Source organism: Coregonus clupeaformis, chromosome 14 (assembly GCF_020615455.1).
Source record: "Coregonus clupeaformis isolate EN_2021a chromosome 14, ASM2061545v1, whole genome shotgun sequence".
NCBI lineage: Eukaryota > Metazoa > Chordata > Actinopteri > Salmoniformes > Salmonidae > Coregonus > Coregonus clupeaformis.
The window spans coordinates 3235166-3248261 of NC_059205.1; positions in this window are offsets into that span (position 1 = coordinate 3235166).

The following is a 13096-nucleotide window of genomic DNA, read 5'->3' on the forward strand; positions in this document are numbered from 1 at the left end:
TGGTACTGGGGACCTTCAGACAAGTCTGGTAAGGCCTGTGGGCTGTCCTGTAAGGCCTGTGGGCTGTCCTGTAAGGCCTGTGGGCTGTCCTGTAAGGCCTGTGGGCTGTCCTGTAAGGCCTGTGGGCTGTCCTGTAAGGCCTGTGGGCTGTCCTGTAAGGCCTGTGGGCTGTCCTGGAGCAAAACAACCGACGTGTACACTACCAGTCAAAAGTTTGGACAAACCTACTCATTCAAGGGTTTTTCTTAATTTTTACAATTTTCTACATTGTAGAATAATAGGGAAGACATCCTTTGCCTTGATGACAGCTTTGCACACTCTTGGCATTCTCTCAACCAGCTTGTAATTGTCAACACTCGGATTTGTCTTTTTAGCAGCACATTCACCAATCTCTCAAACGGCTAACTCCGCCCTCTTGCGGCACACGTGAAACAAACTAGTAGGCAACTAGAGACGCTGCTGAAAGTGTGTTTGCGAGATACCGGACAATTTTAAAACCGTCCCGTGACTCCTGCCGTCTTTACCGACTCCCCCCCCCTCAAAAAAATAACGACTCTCAGAGAATGACTGCACAACTGGTAGGAAATAGTCAGGTGGCTAGCAGAGACTTCTGGCTAGTAATAGCCAGCTAGAAGGATGTGGGGAACCCTTCTGTACTAATCTTATCAAAGGAAACTTTACAAAAAGAAGATATGTTTCAATATGAACATCTCCACAGGACCTATCTTCCCTATAGGCCTACATTAAAATACAACCACTGTATGTTTCAATATGAACATCTCCACAGGACCTATCTTCCCTATAGGCCTACATTAAAATACAACCACTGTATGTTTCAATATGAACATCTCCACAGGACCTATCTTCCCTATAGGCCTACATTAAAATACAACCACTGTATGTTTCAATATGAACATCTCCACAGGACCTATCTTCACTATAGGCCCGACATTAAAATACAACCACTGTATGTTTCAATATGAACATCTCCACAGGACCTATCTTCCCTATAGGCCTACATTAAAATACAACCACTGTATGTTTCAATACGGACATCTCCACAGGACCTATCTTCCCTATAGGTCGACATTAAAATACAACCACTGTATGTTTCAATATGAACATCTCCACAGGACCTATCTTCCCTATAGGCCTATATTAAAATACAATCACTGTATGTTTTAATATGAACATCTCCACAGGACCTATCTTCCCTATAGGCCTACATTAAAATACAATCAGAATGCAAACAATACAGTTCTAAAAATGAAATACGTTTTCGTTTCATCGCTGATGCTATGTGTCAGTGTGAATCATTTGTCATATTTCCCCCCTTTCAGAAGTATAACATTACAACTGCATAGCTAATAGGCTATGTGTTTATAGATGGACTGAGGTGAATGAACCTAGAGCAGCCAAGGTGATAATGGCTGGGGTCATTTTTGCTTTTGTTGCTGTTCTCCAAATTGCATTTTAACGTTTTTTTAATTGTATGGAAATTCCTAATTGCTTCAACTTTTTAAAAAATGTCCTTCCAGACCACACTAAAACTCAAACCCTGGTTATGGCCCTGGCCAGGGCTGTTTAGTCCGCCAGATCAGAGGCAGTAGGGATGACCTTGGATGTTCTCCTGATAAGGGCGTGAATTAGACCATTTTCCTGTCCTGATAAGCTTTCGAAATGTAACAGGTACTTTTGGGTGTCAGGGAAAATGCATGGGAGTAAAAAGTGCATATTTTCTTTAGGAATGTAGTGGAGTAAAAGTTGTAAAACATATACAATATATTTTTGTGGTCCTCTGTAGCTCAGCTGGTAGAGCACGGCGCTTGTAACGCCAAGGTAGTGGGTTCGATCCCCGGGACCACCCATACACAAAAATGTATGCACACTTGACTGTAAGTTGCTTTGGATAAAAGCGTCTGCAAAATGGCATATTATTATTAAATAAATAGTCATGTAAAGTACCCCCCAAAAATACTTAAGTAGTACCTAAAATAATTTGTACTGTGTGTGTATGTGTGTGTGTGTGTGTGTGTCTACAGCTGCTGTAACCAACAACTACTGTCTGTTACACAACAGTGCAACTAAAACCCAGATGACCTTTGACTGTTCCACCAGGGGGCGCCACATCACTCAGCAACATCGGTATTTACAGGAGCTGAGCGATCTGGGCTTTTTACTGAGCGGTATCCCAAATGGCACCCTATTCCCTATATAGTGCACCCTATTCCCTAAACCAGGGCCAATGTGGTCAAACGTAGGACACTCTATAGGGAAAAGGGTGCCATTTGGGATGTGGTAAGATTTTTAAACTGCTTTTTAAACTGAATTTAGTAAAGTATGGATGGACAACTGCCTGAATGCATCCTCTTAGTTTGGGTTTTACTGGGCTCCAGGGGCGTAGGAGCGAGTCTGACATTGGGTAGGGGGGGGGGGGACATTTTGCCAGGGGAACTTTTGGGAAAAACAGCTTTTAAATGCTCGTGTCTAGTGACTTTTGAGAAAAGGATCAATCTTAACATACAAATGGGCAAATTTACAAGGCAAAGGGGGGGCCTTGCAGAGTCCTCTGGGACAGTCCAATCCGTCGTAGGGCCATGGCCGTTCACGCTGTACTGAATATATACAGAGTTAACCAAACAATAGGACCCCCCCCCCCCCACCACATACGCTAATATGCTAAAATATGCTAAAAATACTTTTGTTTCTGGGTCGGGACATCTGTTTTTTGGGAGATGCTGGGTTATAACATATCCGGTTGCGAAATTTATTTTCATAGGATACCCAGAGGCAAAGTCAGTTATATCTGTCGAGTGATTGGTCGAGGCTTCTTGGGTGCGTGACGTCACTCTGAGCCCTTACTAAAACACAAAACACGGCGGACAGTTTCTCTCGCCTCGGATCTGAAACCAGTGGTAACCACCAATTTCAATGACAGCTAACTTAAAATTAAAAGATTCATCTAACATTCCTGCGCCCCAATAATATTGTTGCCAAAGAGGGCTTACTAGCTAGCTTACAGTGTTTGAGTAATCTCAGCCGTTTTCTTGTAAACCAGCTCAGCTAGCTAGAGAAATACTATATATATAAATACTATATATACTATGTATACGTCCTTAGAAGCTGTGCGAATATAAAGTCAAGCCTGTGTCACACGAAGCAATTTGGACGCAATTTCTGTTGCAAATGCAAGTTGCAAATGACATCATCTCAAGTGATCTGATCTGGTAGGCCTATATACAGCCTGAAGCTAAAATAGTGTAAATCAAGTGTCAAACTCATTCCACGTCTACGGGTTTTGGCTCCTCCCTTGTACTTGATTGATGATTTAGGATAACTAATTAGTAAAGGAACTCCCCTCACCTGGTTGTCGAGGTAGCTTAGTGGTTAAGATGGTTGTGCCAGTAACCGAAAGGTCGCTGGTTCTAATCCCCAAGCCGACTAGGTGAAAAATCTGTCGATGTGCCCTTGAGCAAGGCACTTTACCCTAATTGCTCCTGTAAGTCGCTCTGGATAAGAGCGTCTGCTAAATGACTAAAATGTAAATGTCTTAATTGAAAGGAAAAACCAAAAACACTAGGCCCTCCGTTTAATTACTTTGACACCGCTGGTGTAAATGTTCCTTACAAGCCAGAATGTTGGATAAAATTACATTTAAATAGTGTATATAAGAGATCATACAAAACGTTCTGTACTGATTCCTATGTTGAAGATACAAAAAATATTTGTTGGTCTGATGTGTGTAATGAGGAGTATCCAGACGCTGCACTTGGTGCATTTATGAAATAGTTTCTTCCAGTTATTGATAACCATGCACCTATTAAGGGACTGACTGTTAAAACTGTTAGGGCCCCGTGGATTGATGAGGAATTGAAGGGTTGTATGATTGAGGCAAATTATTTAGATACTCACACACATTATTTAGACTGTTAGCACTTGGTGGCCGACAGCAACACCCCAAAATAATAGGCTTTAGATGAGGCAGGTGAACATGCAGCCACAGTACTTCAATAGCACTTGACATGAGACCTTCTCTAAGCATTACAGGGATATGGCTCTGAATATACAGTGCATTCGGAAAGTATTCAGACCCCTTGACTTTTTCCACATTTTGTTACGTTACAGCCTTATTCTAAAATTGATTACATTAATTGTTTTCCTCATCAATCTACACACATTACCCCCTTGAGCAAGGCACTTAACCCTAATTGCTCCTGTAAGTCGCTCTGGATAAGAGCGTCTGCTAAATGACTAAAATGTAAATGTAAATGTAATGACAAAGCGAAAACAGGTTTTTAGAAATTTTGGCAAATTTAATAAAAATGTACAACTGAAATACCTTATTTACATAAGTATTCAGACCCTTCGCTATGAGACTCGAAATTGAGCTCAGGTACATCCTGTTTCCATTGATCATGTAAAATGTAAAAAAATGTAAAATCATCCTTGAGATGTTTCTACAACTTGATTGGAGTCCACCTGGGGTAAATGCATGTCAGAGCAAAAACCAGCCATGAGGTCGAAGGAATTGTCCGTAGAGCTCCGAGACAGGATTTTGTCGAGGCACAGATCTGGGGAAGTGTTATGTGAATTGTTTAACAAACTATTTTCGTGTCTCTGTGCGTCTCCCAAAAGGTTGTAAGTCTTTTGGGATTTAAGTAACGGCCAGAGTCCCGGTCTGCATAGTCAGAGATATTTATTCATTGAGAATTCTGCCATCACAATTTCAGAGTCCATCTTTTATACTCATACGTCATACAAAAAGAAATCCCTTCCCTCTGTAGGCGGGCTGTAGTTTTCCACTCTAAAACTGCTCTACTGACCTTCAGTTCCACACACACACATATACACACATGCATACACACATACATACACACACACACACACACACACACACACATATCCTACTCCCTGCATTACTCAGTTATTGCCGTTCTCACAATATTCTGCACCATGTTTTCATAACAGTTTGTCCCCTCCCTAAATTGGGAGGCCTCTTTATCTTAGTTTCTCAGTTGTCTTTGTTGTCTGGCCTAACTCTTACTCACATTGCTAAATAGTGGCTCAATGCCATAGCCTTTACTGGTCCTACACTCACACATTTCTAACACATTATACACAGTTTCAGGGTGTAATAATTAGTCATTAATAATTAATCTATCAGGAAGGGAACCAAAAAATGTCTGCATCATTGAAGGTCCCCAAGAACACAGTGGCCTCCATCATTCTTAAATGGAAGAAGTTTTGAACCACCAAGGCTCTTCCTAGAGCTGGCCGCCCGGCCAAACTGAGCAATTGGGGGAGAAGGGCCTTGGTCAGGGAGGTGACCAAGAACCCGATGGTCACTCTGACAGAGCTCCAGAGTTCCTCTGTGGAGATGGGAGAACCTTTGAGAAAGGACAACCATCTCTGCAGCACTCCACCAATCAGGCCTTTATGGTAGAGTGGCCAGACGGAAGCCACTCCTCAGTAAAAGGCACATGACAGCCCGCTTGGAGTTTGCCCAAAGAAACCTAAAGGACTCTCAGACCATGAGAAACAAGATTCTCTGGTTTGATGAAACCAAGTTTGAACTCTTTGACCTGAATGCCAAGCGTCACATCTGGAGGAAACCTGGCACCATCCCTACGGTGAAGCATGGTGGTGGCAGCATAATGCTGTGGGGATGTTTTTCAGTGGCAGGGACTGGGATACTAGTCAGGATCGAGTGAAAAATGAACGGAGCAAAGTACAGAGAGATCTTTGATTAAAACCTGCTAAAGAGCACTCAGGACCTCAGACTGGGGCGAAGGTTCACCTTCCAACAGGACAACGACCATAAGCACACAGCAAAGACAACACAGGAGTGGCTTTGGGACATGTCTCTGAATGTCCTTGAGTGGCCCAGCCAGAGCCCGGACTTGAACCCGATCTAACATCTCTGGAGAGACCTGAAAATAGCTGTGCAGCGACACTCCCCATCCAACCTGACAGAGCTTGAGAGGATCTGCAGAGAAGAATGGGAGAAACTCCCCAAATACAGGTGTGCCAAGCTTGTAGCATCATACCCAATAAGACTCGAGGCTGTAATCTCTGCCAATGGTGCTTCAACAAAGTACTGAGTAAAGGGTCTGAATACTTAAGTAAATGTGATATTTTAGTGTTTTATTTGTAATAGGTTTGCACAAATTTCTTTTTTCTATTTTCAAAAAACTTTTTTTGCTTTGTCATTATGGGGTATTGTGTGTAGATTGATGAGGGGGAAAAAACAATGTAATCCATTTTAGAATAAGGCTGTAACGTAACAAAACGTGGAAAACGTCAAGGGGTCTGAATACTTTCCGAATGCTCTGTATATATACACACTACTGCTCAAAAGTTTGGACACACCTACTCATTCAAGAGTTTTTCTTTATTTTTACTATTTTCTACATTGTAGAATAATAGTGAAGATATCAAAACTATGAAATAACACATATGGAATCATGTAGTAACCAAAAAAGTGTTAAACAAATCAAAATATATTTTATATTTGAGATTCTTCAAATAGCCACCCTTTGCCTTGATGACAGCTTTGCACACTCTTGGCATTCTCTCAACCAGCTTCATGAGGAATGCTTTTCCAACAGTCTGTCATGAATGTCTGTGGAATACGGTAGGCCAGAGTCAAGCGCAGGACACAGAATGAAATGAAAATCTACTTTACTGAATAGTAAAGAAACAAGCAAAACCTCCAAACACAGGGAGGAGCAAACCCGCTCACAAACGACACTCGTAACAAGTAACAAACACGCACAACACACAGTGGGAGCGAACAGGTTAAATAGGGAAGGACATAATACCATAATGGGAAACAGGTGCAACACTAGACAACAACCAGGTGAACATAGAAACATAAAACATAGATCGGCAGCAGCTAGTATTCCGGTGACGACGAACGCCGTAGCCTGCCCGAACCAGAAGGAAGGGCAGTCTCGGCAGAATCCGTGACATAGTCTTGAAGGAGTTCCCACATATGCTGATCACTTGTTGGCTGCTTTTCCTTCACTCTGCGGTCAGATTCATCACAAACAATCTCAATTCGGTTGAGGTCGGGGGATTGTGGAGGCCAGGTCATCTGATGCAGCACTCCATCATTCTCCATCTTGGTAAAATAGCCCTTACACAGCCTGGAGGTGTGTTGGGTCATTGTCCTGTTGAAAAACAAATGATAGTCCCACTAAGCCCAAACCAGTATCGCTACAGAATGCTGTGGTAGCCATGCTGGTTAAGTGTGCCTTGAATTCTAAATAAATCACAGACAGTGTCACCAGCAAAGCACCCCCACACCATAACACCTCCTCCTCCATGCTTTACGGTGGGAAATACACATGCGGAGATCATCCGTTCACCCACACCGCGTCTCACAAAGACACGGCGGTTGGAACCAAAAATCGCAAATTTGGACTCCAGACCAAAGGACACATTTCCACCAGTCTAATGTCCATTGCTTGTGTTTCTTGGCCCAAGCAAGTCTCTTCTTCTTATTGGTGTCCTTTAGTAGTGATTTCTTTGCAGCAATTCGACCATGAAGGCCTGATTCACGCAGTCTCCTCTGAACAGTTGATGTTGAGATGTGTCTGTTACCTGAACTCTGTGAAGCATTTATTTGGGCTTCAATTTCTGAGGCTGGTAACTCTAATGCACTTATCCTCTGCAGCAGAGGTAACTCTGGGTCTTCCATTCATGTGGCGGTCCTCATGAGAGCCATTTTCATCATAGCGCTTGATGGTTTTTGCGACTGCACTTGAAGAAACTTTTAAAGTTCTTGAAATTTTCCGGATTGACTGACCTTCATGTCCTAAAGTAATGATGGACTGTCATTTCTCTTTGCTTATTTGAGCTATTCTTGCCATAATATGTACTTGGTCTTTTACCAAATAGGGCTATCTTCTGTATACAACTGATTGGCTCAAACGCATTAAGAAGGAAAGAAATTCCACAAATTAACTTTTAAGAAGTCACACCTGTTAATTTAAATGCATTCCAGGTGACTACCTCATGAAGCTGGTTGAGATAATGCCAAGAGTGTGCAAAGCTGTCATCAAGGCAAGGGTGGCTATTTGAAGAATCTCAAATAGAAAATATATTTTGATTTGTTTAACACTTTTCTGGTTATTACATGATTCCATATGTGTTATTTCATAGTTTCGTAACTATTTCATAGTTTTGATGTCTTCACTATTATTCTACAATATAGAAAATAGTAAAAATAAAGAAAAACCCTTGAATGAGTAGGTGTTTTAAAACTTTTGACTGGTAGCGTATATATATATATATATATATATACAGGTTGGATGGGGAGTGTTGCTGCACAGCTATTTTCAGGTCTCTCCAGAGATGTTCGATCGGGTTCAAGTCCGGGCTCTGGCTGGGCCACTCAAGGACATTCAGAGACTTGTCCCGAAGCCACTCCTGCGTTGTCTTGGCTGTGTACTTAGGGTCGTTGTCCTGTTGGAAGCTGAAACTTCACCCCAGTCTGAGGTCCTGAGCGCTCTGGAGCAGGTTTTCATCAAGGATATCTCTGTATTTTGCGCCGTTCATCTTTCCCTTGATCCTGACTACTCTCCCAGTCGTTGCCGCTGAAAAACATCCCCACAGCATGATGCTGCCACCACAATGCTTCCATCTGGCCACTCTACCATGCAGAGATGGTTGTCCTTCTCGAAGATTCACCCATCTCTGGAGCTCTGTCAGAGTGACCATCAGGTTCTTGGTCACCTCCATGACCAAGGCCTTTCTCCCCCTATTGCTCAGTATGGCCGGGCAGCCAGCTCTAGGAAATCTTGGTAGTTCCAAACTTCTTCCATTTAAGAATGATGGAGGCCACTGTGTTCTTGGGGACCTTCAATGCTGCAGAATTGTTTTGGTACCCTTCCCCAGATCTGGGCCTCGACACAATCCTGTCTCGGAGCTCTACGGACAATTCCTTCGACCTCATGGCTTGGTTTTTGCTCTGACATGCACTGTCAACTGTGGGACCTTATATAGACAGGTGTGTGCCTTTCCAAATCATGTCCAATCAATTGAATTTACCACAGGTGGACTCCAATCAAGTTGTAGAAACATCTCAAGGATGATCAATGGAAACAGGATGCACCTGAGCTCAATTTCGAGCAAAAGGTCTGAATAATTATGTAAATAAGGTATTGATGTTTTTCATTTTTGTTATAAATTTGCAAAAAAAATTTAAAAGCTTTTTTTTTGCTTTGTCATTATGGGTTATTGTGTGTAGATTGATGAGGGGGAAAAAACAAAAAACATTTTAGAATTAGGCTGTAACGTAACAAAATGTAGAAAAGGTCAAGGGGTCTAAATACTTTCCAAAGGCACTGTAAATAGCAACATCTTCCTCATTCCTGTTTCTTCTATAGATGCTATATCCTTGTATTGCTACTGCTGTATCATCAATATAATTATCTAAGTGAGTCTCAGAAATGGCTAATATATGAATGTTATCGGATGTTAGCAAGTTATTTATTTTCATTAACCTTATTTCTACAAATGAGTGGATTCGGCTATTTCAGCCACACCCGTTGCTGACAGGTGTATAAAATTGAGCACACAGCCATGCAATCTCCATAGACAAACATTGGCAGTAGAATGGCCTTACTGAAGAGCTCAGTGACTTTCAACGTGGCACCGTCATAGGACGCCACCTTTTCAACAAGTCAGTTTGTCACATTTCTGCCCTGCTAGAGCTGCCCCGGTCAACTGTAAGTGCTGTTGTTGTGAAGTGGAAACGTCTAGGAGAAACAACGGCTCAGCTGCGAAGCGGTAGGCCACTCAAGCTCACAGAACGGGACCGTAAAAATCGTCTGTCCTCGGTTGCAACATTCACTACCAAGTTCCAAACTGCCTCTGGAAGCAACGTCAGCACTAGAACTGTTCGTTGGGAGCTTCATGAAATGGGTTTCCATGGCCGAGCAGCCGCACACAAGTCTAAGATCACCATGCGCAATGCCAAGCGTCGGCTGGAGTGGTGTAAAGCTCGCCGCCATTGGACTCTGGAGCAGTGGAAACACGTTCTCTGGAGTGATGAATCACGCTTCACCATCTGGCAGTCCGACGGACTAATCTGAGTTTGGCGGATGCCAGGAGAACTCTACCTGCCCCAATGTACGTATAGTGCCAACTGTAAAGTTTGGTGGAGGAGGAATAATGGTCTGGGGCTGTTTTTCATGGTTCGGGCTAGGCCCCTTAGTTCCAGCAAAGGGGGGGACCAACTCCATATTAAGGCTATTTTTCAGCCCCTTTCTGGGTAGCTTCTCAGCCAATCAGTTGGTGTGTGTAAGTGTGTGTGTGTACTTTGGGGTTAAATCTACGAACCCGTAGGCTTGGATCTCTCATCCCTTTCAGGCTTTTGGGAGGGAGGACAATGAGCCTATATAATTGATATAAATAGAGTTCGTTTTTGGCTAATGTTAAAATGCTAACGTTTGGCTCTATTTCAACTCTGTTTATGATTGTGAATGGTATTTTGAGTTGCTAAATATTCTAAATAGCCATTTATCATTGTGATTGGCCAGCAATTACAAAATATTGTAACATTTGTATCAAAGCATGCAATGTTTAGTGTAGCATTGTGTAATTGAAGCTTCTGTATTATGTTTCAATTTTAAGTGGAGGAATTAAGATAAAGAAAACACAGTGGGAAGTTGCTGCAGCACCCACTGATAAATCACAATTTATTTGAAAAATTAATACACTGGGCCTTTATTAATACACTGGGCCTTTATTAATACACTGGGCCTTTATTAATCCACTGGGCATTTATTAATACACTGGGCCTTTATTAATCCACTGGGCCTTTATTAATCCACTGGGCCTTTATTAATCCACTGGGCCTTTATTAATCCACTGGGCCTTTATTAATCCACTGGGCCTTTATTAATCCACTGGGCCTTTATTAATACACTGGGCCTTTATTAATCCACTGGGCCTTTATTAATCCTGTATGAGCGGATACAAATAGTTCTCAGCAGCGAGTCGACAAAAAAAAATGTCTCAGCACCCCCTGTTGATTTGTGTTGGAGTCACAATGAGGGGACAGAATAACTGACCCCAGATCAGTTATAGACGTTCAATGGCACCAGTGGCACCAGCCCAGGATCGAACCCGGGTCTGTAGTGATGTTCAATGGCACCAGTGGCACCAGCCCAGGATCGAACCCGGGTCTGTAGTGACGTTCAATGGCACCAGTGGCACCATAGGATACTAGAGCAATAACTATTGATCTAGTGGACATTGTCTCAAAAAAAAAATTTGTTAGATTATGCAGACGAACAATGTGAAATATTTTAATTATTAGTATGTCACATATTGTTGCCGTATTCTGTGGTCTGAAAGTAGTGAAAAGTGGATCTGTTATTCAGTCAAATTAGAAACCGGAAGTCCTGCCGTTTGCGCAGTCAGCGTATTACAGCTGTGAGAGTGTATTGGAGTATTTTGGAACACTAATGTGGAGTATTTTGGAACACTAATGTGGAGTATTTTGGAACACTAATGTGGAGTGTACCAATTGAGAATTAAATCAACATGGTAATGCTTTCACTGATTGCAAATAAAGGATGATACATGATAGTGCTTTGTTGTAAAACTGATCTTGTGTCTTTTCTGTCATTCTGTGAACCCCGTTCATTGCTGCTCGGTAGCTACAGTATATTTTTGTTGTGTTGTTGTAAACATGGATTTAATGCACAGTGGATTATTATTATTATATATATTATTATTGTACTTTTTACCCCCAATATCCAATTGGGTAGTTACAATCTTGTCCCATCGCTGCAACTCCCGTACAGACTCGGGAGAGGCGAAGGTCGAGAGCCATGCGTCCTCCGAAACACAACCCCGCCAAGCCGCACTGCTTCTTGACACACTGCTCGCTTAACCCGGAAGCACTGCTCGCTGAACCCGGAAGCACTGCTCGCTTAACCCGGAAGCACTGCTCGCTGAACCCGGAAGCACTGCTCGCTGAACCCGGAAGCACTGCTCGCTGAACCCGGAAGCACTGCTCGCTTCACCCGGAAGCACTGCTCGCTGAACCCGGAAGCACTGCTCGCTGAACACGGAAGCACTGCTCGCTGAACCCGGAAGCACTGTTCGCTTCACCCGGAAGCACTGCTCGCTGAACCCGGAAGCCAGCCGCACCAATGTGTCTGAGGAAACGGCGTACAGCTGGCGACCGAAGTCAGCGTGCATGCGCCCGGCCCGCCACAAGGAGTCGCTAGAGCGCGATGGGACAAGGACATCCCAGCCGGCCAAACCCTCCCCTAACCCAGACGACGCTGGGCCAATTGTGCGCCGCCTCATGGGTCTCCCGGTCGCAGCCGGCTGCGACACAGCCCGGGATCGAACCCGGGTCTGTAGTGACGACTCTAGCACTGCGATGCAGTGCCTTAGACCGCTGCTCCACTCGGGAGGCCCCTCACACAGTGTTACAGCCTGAATTTTAAATGGATTAAATTGAGATTTTGTATCACTAGCCTACATATAATACCCCTTATTGTCAAAGTGGAATTATGTTTTTAGAAAATAAAAAAGCTGAAATGTCTTGAGTCAATACGTATTCAACCCCTTTGTTATGGCAAGCCTAAATAAGTTCAGGAGTAAAAATGTGCTTAACAAGTCACATAAGTTGCATGAACTCACTCGGTGTGCATAATCCTTTGAGCATGGTGAAGTTATTAATTACACTTTGGATGGTGTATAAATACACCCAGTCACTACAAAGATACAGGCGTACTTCCTAACTCAGTTGCCGGAGAGGAAGGAAACCATTTAGGGATTTCAGCATAAGGCCAATGGTGACTTGAAAACAGTTACAGAGTTTAATGGCCGTGATAGGAGAAAACTGAGGATGGATCAACATCATCGTAGTTACTCCACAATACTAACCTAAATGACAGAGTGAAAAGAAGGAAGCCTGTACAGAACAAAAATATTCAAAAACATGCATCCTGTTTGCACTAAGGCACTAAATTAATACTGCAAAAAATGTGGCAAAGAAATTAACTTTATGTCCTGAATACAAAGCGTTATGTTTAGGACAAATCCAACACAACTGTAGCTCAGCTGG